Raw genomic sequence first — 13,089 nt, 5'->3', positions numbered from 1 at the left:
ACTTTAAAAGGATATTGCATAAAACCGCATAAAACTTTTCCACTGGACACCTGCACTTCTCCTCCCGTGGCTAACAGCCTCCCCTACACCCTCAGCTCTTCTCTGAGCATCCCGCTGCCTCACGGCCTTCTCGCCTTCAGAAGACCATGTGGCCTGCAGACACCTCAGCTATGGCAGTGGACTCTGCCACATGCCACAGCCATGAGAGCTGCCTCTGTCCTCGCTCCTTATTGACATTTCTAGACTTTGATTCCTCCCACTACCCTGGGTGCAGACCCCTGGCTCCTTTGAGGTGTGGGCCACTTGGGGTGCTTCCTTCTGCCCCTCCCTTTGGAGGTCACGTACTGAACTCCCAGCTGCCTTACTGAGAACCCGGGCACTGCAGTACAGCCGTCTCCCCGACTTCCTTCTGGGTGACTCCAGGGGATCCAACACCCTGCCTCCCTCTTCCTTGGCCTCCTCGGTCAGAGATCTTCACCTCCCTCCACCTCGGCACCCTCTCCCACAGCCACACTCTGAACCCCATCATCTCTCAGACGTGCACCACCTCTAAAATCTCCATCTCAGACTCCCACCCTCTGACCACCCCCTCCTGATCCTCTGGCTTCCTCATTCACTCACGCTCAAGACAACTGTCCTGCAACCTTATCAAGACCTTTAGTTCCTTTTTGACCCTTTGACTTTGCCCCTCCCCGTTGTGTTCACATCCTGGCGTTCTACCCATCTTAGACTCCAACTTCCATCACCTCGGCCATGTTCCTGCCCGTGTCCTGGATTCCCTGGTGCAGTGTCCTTCTGTACCAGCTGTCAGGGACACCCAACCCTTAGCAACGCAACTGTCCTCCTCTACACTCGCACGTGGGTTGGTAAGGAAAGCTATAAAAGTCACCCACAGACTCGTAACACTCCTGGTTTATACTCGCTAGGCTCGGCTGGCTCCTTAAGGCAGCCTGGAAATCATTTTGTGTTTCTACAGTCAAGTTTCCCCTTCCGAACAGCAGATACAATTGAAAACGATCTCCTCTTTCCTGAGACATCTGCTAACCACTTCACTTTCAACAGATGACCTTGCCCTCTCATCCACAAAGGAAATGGAAGCCACAAAGAGGAAGTCCTTCGCCCTCCTGCCACCGGCCTACAAACCCTCCCGCATCTGCGCCTCCTTCCCGCCTTCTAACAGAAGAGGCGCCTCCTCCTGTCTAAAGCTAATTCCATTTCCTTCCTTCCACGTACTCAGAAACCCAGCCTTATCCGGGTCTTTCCCTTTGTTCCATCTCCATCTCAAAGACATTTACAAGCTCCTGTGTCTTTCACAAAATGAACCCAGATCGTTCTGGCGTCTGCATGTCTTTTGGATGCCCGCCCAGCCCCCTCTTCCCTCTCATGGCCTCAGCCATTGTGAGTGACTCACTCCCTCACCTCAGCCCACAGCCTCTGACTCCCTCATTCCTCTCCAGTGAGACCCTTACTGAGGTCACCGTCAACTTCCTATTGCTAAGCCAGAGGTCACTTATCAGCCTGGTTTGTACTTTACCTCTTGGCGTCAAATGACTGGTACCTGAGGCTCCAGTGGTGGCCAGGCCCCATCATTCCAGGTTTGCATTCTCTTCTCTGCCTGCTCCTCCTCCTCCCCCTTTCCGATGCCTCCTCTTCTGCTGTCCTTCAAACCAACATCTCCAAGAAGGGTTCTCCCTTGGGCCTTCTCCTTTCTTGCTGCTGGACTCTCCCGTGACTCTGTTTACCTCCTGCTTACTGGTGACACCCACAATGAGGTCCAGGCCAGACCTCATTGTTGAGCTGCACATTTGTACATCCGAGTAACCAGCCAACACATCCCTTTGGGAATCTCCCCTCCCCAGCACACCTAAACTCAATCCCTGCAAAGCTCCACTCAACCTCTTTCTCTACATAATGGTGGTTCTTCCTGGTGCTTTTTCCAGAGGATGGTATTACTGTTAGGGTGGAAAGCTTAGTAGGTGCTCATGGCATTGGTGGAGAAAGATTTCTCATGCAGAGATTAAGATATATAAAAGTAAAAAGTTATTTTATCTTTTTAGAGGAGAAAGAGAGAGAGAGAGAGAAAGAGAAAGGGTCGGGAAAAGAGCAGAGAGATGGCCTAGCATCACAAAGAAAGAGAAGAGGGTGCCGGCATTGAGGCCAAGTGACTTACTGCTTTTATGGGGACAAAGAGCGAAAAATATAGTGATGGCTGTCAGTTGACAACAAAAGCGGCAGCAACTAGATAACAAAAACTGGAAGGATGTTAAAGTCCAAGACTCCTGCCTTCCTTGGAAAAGGGATTATCACAGAAGATGTGACTCTGTCCCCAAGATATGGTTGAGGCTGTAGCTCATTCTTCTGCTGTTTACGCAAGAACTCTGTAAAAGCAGGTTCTCAAAAAAACAATTTTGAAAGACAGAGATTTACATCTCTTTTCTGTTCATTCAGCTCTTTCCAGGAGTTGTACAAAACAGAACTCCTACAGGGTGCCTGTCAGTGATAGAGCTCATAGGATTGATGTATAGCTGTTAACTGGAGAAACTGTAAGATAAGGCATTTTCCTGTTATTTTTGCAAGGCCACCCCTTTCAATTACCATTAACTCAGATGCCCAAGCCAGAAACTCGAGGTCAGCCTTGGCCCCTTCCTGTTCGTCAGCCCCATGCTAGCTTATTCCTCAGTCAACAATTCCTGGCAATATTACTTCTGAGTGTTTCCATTTCTCTCCCTTGCCATTCTTTCTAGTTGATTCAATTTGCATCACTATTATCTCTCAATATGGTGGTGTAATGAATGCTTGCTATATTGTTCAAGAATATTCAATTCTGCTTTAGAAGACAAGAAAACAAGTGGGATGTATGTAATTCATAAGATGTGTTAGGTACAGATAAGTTAGTTATTAACCTGGAAGACGTGTGTGATAAATAGAGTCGGTAGAGCATATATGTGTGAACATAAATAGAAAAGTATAGAAGGATCAAGGAAACACTAACACTCAAGATATTTGTGATAAATAAACAATAAGGTACATGAGGCACACTGTTTTTACATTAGGACTGTGAGACACTGTATTTATGATGTCTTAATTTGGCCACCCATTGGTGACATCCACTCTTGCCCCACATGTCCTCTGCCTAAGAAATACACATAAAACTGTTGAGTTTTTCATCAGGGCTTATTGACAAGCTGCAGTGGTGGCCAGGTATACTTGTCTCTGCATCTCTCAGAGGAGAATATGTGTCATTGATTCCAGGTACCTTCTATCTGTGGGCCCCCAGGCTCAAACTTCCACTCTGGTGCTCATAACTACAATATCAGTGAGATAGGGAAGATAGAAAGGATAAAATCATGGCATATCACAAGATTCTGGTGGTGTAATCCTTCTGTTTGCTTGTGTACCTGCCCTAAATGTGTAACCTACCTCATCTATTTCCCCTTGCCCCTTGCAGTTTGTCCTAAAATGTACCAGATAAACTATGTGATTCAAGCTTTCTTTATATGGCCTATGGGTTTTCTTTTCTGTGACCTCTGCGATAGCTTGCCTAGTAGTATATTTGAAGGTCATCATTTTATCATCATGAATACAATACTACATTATGGTTCCTACACGACAAATAAATGCATTAATGATCTCAATACTTCACCCTTCCCTATATGTACACACTTTGCTATGTGATTTTTATAGCTCCTCCCATCATGAGATGAAATGAATCTTCCTGGCCTTTGAAACTGAGCTCATCTATGTGGTGTGCTTTGCCCAGTAGGATGTTAGCAGACATGATGCTAGCAGAAACTTGGCAGAGTGCTTGTCTGCCTGCTCTAGTGTATCTCTTCCAACTCTATAAGAAGGATTGGTCCAAGTTTGTTCACTGTTCCCAGGAAGAGAATAAAAGACATAGAGTGGAGCCATGCTCAGTTAAACAGTCTAGATGAGCTGACTCCCAGTTCATGGCAGATGCATGAGTGAGCCCTGCAAGGCCAGGAGAACTGCCCAGAAGAGCTCAGCCTAGATTAGCCAACTTCCAACTGATTCACAGACTCTTGATAAATAATAATTGGATTTTTTTTAAGCCACTGGGTTTTGGGTAATTTGTTACACATAAGATCAAATTATATACTTACCTAGACAAATTCAGTGACCTCCTAACTTGTACTCCTGCCTCCAGTACTGCCTTTCAATCTCTTTTCTTACTGAAGTCATACTGTTCTTGTAAGACACAAATGTGATTACTTTGTTTCTCCTTCTTAAAATCTCTCAATGAATCACCATTATATTTAGGATAAATAAAAAACTCCTGCATAATATGGCCCCCTTGATTATTCATCTAACTACTGCATATCTTGACATTACATTCTTCTCTCTCTTAATTTTGACTACACTGAACTATTTGCATATCCCTCTTGGTCCATTTTCTATCTTGCTTTCAGGTCTTTGAACATAATATTTTCCCTACAGGGTGTACTCCCACAATTGACTTATTAATCCTTTTCATTTATCAGATTTCAACCTTCATATCAGTTCTGCAGCAAAGTAGCTTAAAATACATGAAGTGAGAGAATCCCACAAAAACAAGCAGAGAAAGTAATTGATCCACAATCTTGGTTTTGGTTTTGGAGGAAAGAGTACCAGGAATGAATTTGGAGGGCTAAATATCTTTACCACCCATTGCTACTGGCTCACAAGAGATAATCGTTAAATTTTCAGGAACTTCGCAAGCCAATTATTGAACACAAAAGTTCTTGAAATCAGCAATGGTGGAAATATTTAACCCACAGGAATTATCAAACTCTACAAACCAGGGCTCTCTCTCCACATACAGAGATTAGGTTGTTAAACATTTACCAGCTCACCATTGTACTTATTCTATTTTATGGTTGAAATTAACTCCTTATAACCTCTATCAGAGGGACAGATGCACTGCCTGTGGAATTGTGGAGGCAGGTAAAGGTGGTGGAATCCCTAGCATTTGATTTCCATACATCTGTGTCACAGGGATGCACAAGTTTCTACAGCACTATTTCTGTAGACTGTCTTCAGTGGAAAAGGCATATGGGTGTAGATGTGACCAAAACTCTAGCACTTACTTTTTCTCACAGGTGCTATGATGGAAATTAGTCAATCCTTAGCTGCTCATCCTACCAAAGCCCCTTCTTGTGCTTGAGGAATCCACCACTGTGTCAGAAGATGAAAAGCTGAAATACTTATTCTCTTTGTTCCCCGGCAGCTGGAATATGAGCACACACATAATGAGATGCTCCCAGGACTTTGTATCTGGTGGTCGTGATGAGAAGAAGAAGGAGAGCTTAGAATTCATTCTACAGCCAGTGCTGGTGGCAGGTGCCCCTGACCCAGATGGTTTCCTTTGGCATCACCTTGGCTTTCTGGAACTCCAGCTTCCCTCTGCTCTTGCCTCAATTCTACCCCCACTTCTCCAGGCTTCCTGTCAATTCTTCAAGGTGTTACATTTTTTTTTTCAAAAAGTTATATTTTGATGGAGCTAATCAAAGTCAGCTTCTATTGTTCTGCAGTTTCTCTGCAGCTAAGTGCCCTGCCTGAAACAAGCAATGTGCAGAGAGATTAACAAGGGTGCTGCCAGTAGATATTGGGGCCTTTAAGTGGCTGAGGATGTCACCACTTGAATGTTGGTGTCTGGTGTTTGCAGCCAAACTTCCACTAACAGGATTAACTTAGTTCAAAGGAGTGTAGCTGACTTTCAAGTTCAGCTATGCTTTTTCTAAAATACCAGAGCTCTTCATTTAAGTAACTGAAATAAAAGTAGAGCATGCTGTATTAAAATAGAGTATATAATTTAGAGGAAGAGATACAGTCACTAAAACTGAAATGAATGAGGTAGATTGTTTTTCTCATTAATTTTTAAGTATTCTCAATTGGAGCGTGACCTGCTGTTTCCCTCCCATCCTCCTTGCTGAAGCAGAGTGAAATTAACTTAATGTTTCTTGGCTGTTCCTTCTCTGGTGATTGTCTTTGGGTCCTGAACTCTTAACCAACTTTGCATAAAAAACATTAGCACTATTGATCCTTTGATTTGGTAAGAAGGAGATTTAATAATGACTATATTTTTTAATGTCTGGGCTAATGTAAGAGGAATGGCCAGATTTGGCCTTCTCATGATGTTCAGGAGAAAGTAGGATTATGGATATCACTCTTATTTTTTCCTTTCTTTTCTTGTGGTAAAGCAAAAGCGAAAGCAAATGCACTTGGTAGCAAAGTCCTTTTGAAAAGCCCATGAAGGTTTTTGTTTTCTGATCAAAAGAGAGTTTTACTCTGCCAGGAAAGCCTTGAACATTTTTGCACTTCTCTCCAGCATGGCTGATTGAAATATCTTACGCCTGATATATACTTGACACACACCACCTCGTTTGATTCATTTAAAGCCCAGGATAAGGGCAGTACAAATGATATTATCCCTGTTTTAGAAGTGAAGAGTTTAGGGGTCAGATATGGGTCTTGCCCCAGGTACCTTGGCAAGTACATGGTAGAGGGGGATTTGAATGCAGGTCATCAGACTCCTACTTGAGGGTGACCCCAGAGTTCCTCCTTCCTTTGGTTCCAGGTCAGGATTGGGGCAAGTGTCGGTGCAGATGGGGATGGAGATGGAGGTAGCAGGGAATGACACACTTAAAATCGGATCAGAGGGTTCCAGAACCCAGTTCACTTTCTAGCCATATGATCTTGGATCATCATCTACTCCCTCTGATCAGGGAGTAAATTGGGGGTCTTAGGGGGAAGTCTTAATCTTTGGTTTTCCAAAAGATAAAATCCCCTGTGCATGCACACTGCTGTTTCACACTGCGCGTGGCACAGGGGAGCCCTTACCAGACAGCTGCATCTGTCTCCTTCCCTAGCACCAGGCGCACAGGCATGCTTCCCCCGGGTGCAGCTGGGCCTGGTTCTCAGGTGACTGCTGGGTGCTCGGGCACTGGCTGTGAGAACCACAGCCTGCTGGACTCTGTGGAGAGACAGGAGAGGGCCGGGCAGAGGAAGAAGATAGGGGAAGACGGATGGTCCAAACTATCCTTCCTCTGCTTTCTTTTCTGCTCTGTACTGTCCACAACCTTATATCAAACAAGATTTTTCTTTTTCTGAGCCAACTTATATAGCTAGTTCAATCACAACCTGTTTCTTCCACTCCAAGAGTAAAACTCTGCAGGTACAAAAATCTGATGAGAATACAAAAATGAAAGACAATGGTAATGAGACTTATGTGGAGCTATAACTAGATTTAGTATGTACCTGGCACAAGACTGACTTTGCAATCTTCCTCCACTAATTAACCTCTCTCTGATTTGCTTTTGGGTAGGTGCTCCAAAACTTCTGAAGATACAATACAAAATAAATTGAAAAGTATGATCAAAATATGGGAAATATCAGATAAACAAATGTCTGGGTTCAATGAACATAATAAACAAAACTGCAAACCAGATTTGTTACTTTAAATAACTTGCAGCCTATATTTTCCATAACAAGAAATTATAAATAAATCTTGGTGCTCACTCTGGGTCCTCTCTAATATGGTCAGTCAGAACCCATGAATATTTTTCAAAATTTATAGTTATTTACATTTCCAGCCATGACATTTTATAGGGAAAAAATGGAATGAGGGTTTTCCTTACCTCTGATTATACCAAATAATTTCCCCTTAGAAATATAAGTTCAATATCATCATTCTGCATGATAACTATGAAATTCTCATCACATGATCCCAATCATCAATAGTATGTGCTATTAATAAGCAGCTACGATAACAGCTCCAATAAGCTGTTGTAGTCTTTCAGTACTCACTTTATAAGATGAACACCTTGATTTTTAATGGATCTGTTTGGGGCCCTTTTCCACCACATATTCCTCTCAACTTCCTCTCCATCCCCCAAATTTAGAACACAGATATCGGCTGAATGTCGTAATTACATATTGCTACTAATAGAGACCTCAGACTAGTGAAGAAACTATGTTGGGTTGTTTCCAAACCTAGAATATAATCCCAAAAGACATGTGGTCAAGTAGTTCAAGTCTTTAATATTTTTATGGGGGATGGCAAATGTTTAAAAGATAAAAAGGAAACGTACTCAGTTAGTAGCTATGCAACCTGAACAAGTTATTCCTTTAAGCCTCAGTTTCTTCACCTGTAAAACAGGATAATACAAACCTACCTTATAGGCCGTCTGAACGTTCAAGAAGATGATGTGTATAAAATGTCTAGTTTAGTTCCTGGCATATAAATAGCAAATAAGTAGCAGTGATTATTATTAATTTTTATATATGATACTCAATTCTCTGCTCAAAGTGACAGATTAATCTATCCCATAGTACAAAGACCACCCTAAATACCAATGCTATTGATTCTTTTATTTATTTTTTTTTTAGAGACAGAATCTTGCTGTGTTGCCCAGACTAGAGTGCAATGTACAATCATAGTTCACTTCAGCCTCAAACTCCTGGGCTTAAGTAATCCCCTTGCCTTAGCCTCCTGAGTAGCTGGGACTACACAGAGTAGTTGGGTGTGCACCACCACACCCAGCTAATTTTTTAATTCTTTTTTTTTTAGAAAAAGGATCTCACTACATTGTCCAGGATGATCTCAAACTCCTGGACTCACCCAATCCTTCTGCCTCTGCCTCCCAAAGTACTGGGAATACAGATGTGAACCACTGCTCCCAGCCTGACTCTATTTTTAATGCTTAAACTTAGTCAGTAAGTCTCACCATCATATTTATTTGCAAGCACCAGAGGTCACTGATGATATTTGAAATGTCTGCCCTTGGAATTCAAATTAGGAAAAGTGGAGTTGGAAAGTGGAGTTAGGTAACTCCATAAATAGGAATTGCAAATTAAATTGTCCCAAGAAGGCTTGGAATTTACATAAATCTATAAATCTGGTTGAACTAATGCTGCTTGTTTTTAAATAAAATATTTTATTTACTTTAGTCATATAGTATTTTAAAGTACTCTATGAACCTAAAAATGGCCAAAAATCATCAATGTTATACCCCTAGAGTAAATCTCCTCTAAGGTACATTATTATTCCAATATTCTGTGATTCTAAGATGAATTTGGACATGTTATAAGGAATATTATATTATTTACTAAAGACTATTTATATATTTGCAGTGACTTGCACTAAAAAATGAAAATGTGCAAGGTTCAATATATTTTAATATTAAATAAGTCAAAAGTAGAAAAAGCATGTCCCAGATACAGCATTGATTTCAGGACAATCCTAAAAAACAGAAGCCACTCAAATGACATATTTCCTTTTCCATTATTAAAAATTAAATCACAGGAGAAAAGTCATGAAATACAGATGTATGAAGCTTTTTTGAAAAACGATAAATGTTCTTCTAAATGTGTATGATGGACATTTTGCAGAATTGTCACTTTTAGGATTACCAACTCTATTTTTTTCTAATTATAAAGTAATACATATTAATTATGTAAAATTTTTGTAATACCAAAGCATATAAAAAGAAAACAAATCACTTGCAATTCCACTGGAAAGGTGTAATCACTACTAACATTTTGGTTCACATCATTTTTTAAATGTTTGACCTCTACTCTTTCTCCCATGCTTATACCAGCTCCCAATTGCATCCTTACACACACAGACACTTTACAAATTTGCATGTAACCTGTATGAAGTTCAGAATCAAATTTCTAGTCATGCATTTAATGGATGAACTACCCAGGATCTCATCCATAGTCAATTTTTTAAAATCTGTTGATAAAACTTCTCCCTCTCTCTTCCCATTCTCTCAGATTACAACCTCCTTTCCCCATTTTATAACTTATCTATGATATCAAATAGATAAATGTGATTTCAAAAGAGGTATGTAATGAATGTACATAGACAATGTACATAGACATGTACATAGATAAACACATAATAAGGCGATTTTATATATTACCACATCACTTTGGAATAATGAAATATCAATAACATACATGAAAATGTTTATTTTTTTGCATGTTTGCCTTATACAATTCAATTTCTTTTGTTTCTATGGCATTCTAGAAAATCAGAAGTCTATCAATAATACTCTTTTTTTTGCAAACCAAAAATAATAAGATTTTTATTTTGAGGGATTAAAAACAGGGCTTAGGCAAAAATGAAATTGTAAAACCAGATTTTTATCTTACCTGGAGTAATGCAATTAATCTCAATTAACTCAATCCATGTCCAATAATGTTGGTATTATTCTCCACAATAATCATCCCCACTCTTTGCAGATGAACATATGGAGTGTCAGAGAGGTTATATAATAATAAACTCAAGGTCATTTAACATGTAAACATTGGAGCTGGGATTTCAACCAAAGATTCCTGGCAACAGAGCAAACCAACAAGCAATCTGCATTGATGTATAAGTAATTTTGAACCAGTTTGGCTACTTTCCTAGAAAATTAAATCTTTCATCGTTTTGATTGTGTAGTCAAAAGTGAGCTGGATAACTTTACAGATTAAATATTTTCAATTAAGGTAACAATGATCTGAATGAAAAGGCAATGACACATTTATTTGGGAAATAGACTTATTCTGTCCTTGAGGGCAGAGGATCAGATGACAATTCACTTCAAATCAGCCCTAATAACTGTCATTCAAACAAATAACTGGGTTTAGATTTCTGTAAACTACTTATGTAATTCTTTTTCTTATGAAAACAGCAAAAAGAAAGAGCAAATGATTTCAAGACTTGGTAGAGAGGTGCTTTAGCGAGAATGAAAATTAGCAGTTGGCAACTAAGCCTACAGTGGCACAAATTTCTGTGTGCCTAAATAAGAACTTCTGTAATAATTAGATCATACTTTTACAGCAATCTTAAGCATGATGTAAAAGACTCATTGAATGAAGAAAAGAAGCCTTAAAGGGAATCCATAGTTTTAGATCAGGCTAAAGTTATATTATACAAAAGATAAGCACATTCTGGAGCTGCCAGAGAGGTCTGACAACCACTTGAGGAAAAGGAGCCCCAAGAGGTAGATGTTTCATCGTGTTAGGGGACTTGGAGAACAAAATTCAGTAGGTGCAAGACACTTTCAAAGAATATTTGTTTCCCTTTTATAAAATGTGTACTTCTCTGGTTTGAATTTTCACACTTCCATTTATGCATAGAACCTGAGTGACTCAAGGCCTGAAGGTCTCTATTCATAATTGGAGAGAACAGAGCTGGGCATATTTTACAATCTTTGATTAATCAGCTCAGAAGCTACCTCAGAAAGTTGGGAAATGGGTGGTTTTCCCAGTTCATTTATTGCTGAGGAGGGCCCAGCAGCACTTGATATACAGCCCCCAGCTGGCTTCTCCCTTTCCTTGAAGGAGAGGGACAGCACAGGGAAGGAAAGATGGTGGGAGACCAGGGACTAAAAGCCAATCCTGACTCCAACCACCTTGTGGAGGGCAGAAGGTAGGAATACCCCCAAGTTGGGAAATTCAAGCAAAGAGGTTGTCCAAGAAGTTTAAGATTCCTTATCAAGAAAGACATTCTAGGGAAAAATGGCTAGACTTACACACAGTCACTTATCTTGGTGTCCATTTATTTGTCTACAAGGAAGTAAGAGGTGCATCCAACTTCTGAGGAAATAGAAAGAGATCATTTGTAAATTGCAACAAAAAGTAAGGTATTATCTTGAAAACTGCCACTAAGGGGTAGAAAAGTTGCTGGTGCTGGGAAACAATATTTATGCTGGGCATGATAAGCACCAGTTGAATTTCTCTTACTACTAGTTGAAGATGATATAGCCAGGAGATGAAGAGCAAAGGTTGGTGGCATCTTGTTTAAATTAATGATGGGGACTAGTTTTTGCAAGGTGGCATGTAGTTTACATAAAGTAAACTCTCATAATTTATATGTAATTATTTGGAAACTGCTAAGGTTTGGAATCAGGATGCCTGAATGGAACCAGTGAAGTGGGGGGATTGGTAGCTGTCCTGGTGAGAGAAGCATAAGGAGGAGTCTCAAATCCTGAAAAGTCGCCAGTGACTAGTATGTAAAATTGACTGTTAAAAATTCATGCTTTCAAGCCAGGTGCAGTGGCTCACGCCTGTAATCCTAGCACTGTGGGAGGCCTAGGGAGGAGGATTGCTTGAGGTCAGGAGTTCAAGAACAGCCTAATTGAGAACAGGACCCCACCTCCACAAAAATAGAAAAATTAGCTGGTTATGGTTACTAATGCCTGTAGTTCCAACTACTTAGGAGGCTGAAGCAGGAGGATCAATTGAGCCCAGGAATTTGAGGTTACTGTGAGCTATGATGACGCCACTGCACTCTAGCTGGTTGACAGAGTGAGACTCTGTTTCAAAAAAAAAATTCATTCTTTCATATCGTTAAGGAGAAACAAAAGCAAGGTGCAGGATATTGAAATTACGTTTCTACTTGGGGAAGGGGGAAGGGTATATACCCATGTATGCCACCTCCATCAAACAAATGTATGTAAGTGCCATGGTTTGGATGTGGTTTGTTCTTGCTAAAATTCATGTTGAAGTTTACTTGCCAGTGCAGCAGTGTTGAGAGGTAGGGTCTAGTGGGAGGCGTTTGAGTTGTAACAGCAGACCCTTCATGAATGGCTTGGTGCCCTTCCTGTTGTAATGAGTGAGTTCTTGCTCTTGAGATACTAGATTAGTTGTCACAGGAATGGATTAGTTCCCAAGGGAACATGATGTTATAAAGGGAGGTTCCTCCTCATGTCTGGTCTCTTTTCACATGTGTTTGCTTCTACTTTGACCTTCTGTGCCATGTTATGATACAGAACAAAAGCCCTCATGCTCCATGCCCCTTGAATTTCCAAGTCTGCAGAACTATGAGCTAAATGAACCTATTTTCTTTATGAATTACTTAGTCTCAGGAATTCTATTACAGTAACAGAAAACAGTTAAACCAGAAGGATATATAGTAAACTCCAAGAAAGTTTACCTTTTGGTTGGGGCTGGAAAGGAAGACATTTGAGAGACTGGGGACAGAAACAAGAGGAAGGTTTCATCATAAATCAGTTTATATGTTTTATTTCTGAACATTGTGGATATATTACTTTTTTCCAAAACTTCAAAGAAATTAATTCTTTCAGAGAAGTCAACAGG

This window comes from Microcebus murinus, chromosome X (genome assembly GCF_040939455.1).
Source record: "Microcebus murinus isolate Inina chromosome X, M.murinus_Inina_mat1.0, whole genome shotgun sequence".
Taxonomy (NCBI): domain Eukaryota; kingdom Metazoa; phylum Chordata; class Mammalia; order Primates; family Cheirogaleidae; genus Microcebus; species Microcebus murinus.
Note: the sequence above shows the minus strand (reverse complement) of the source record.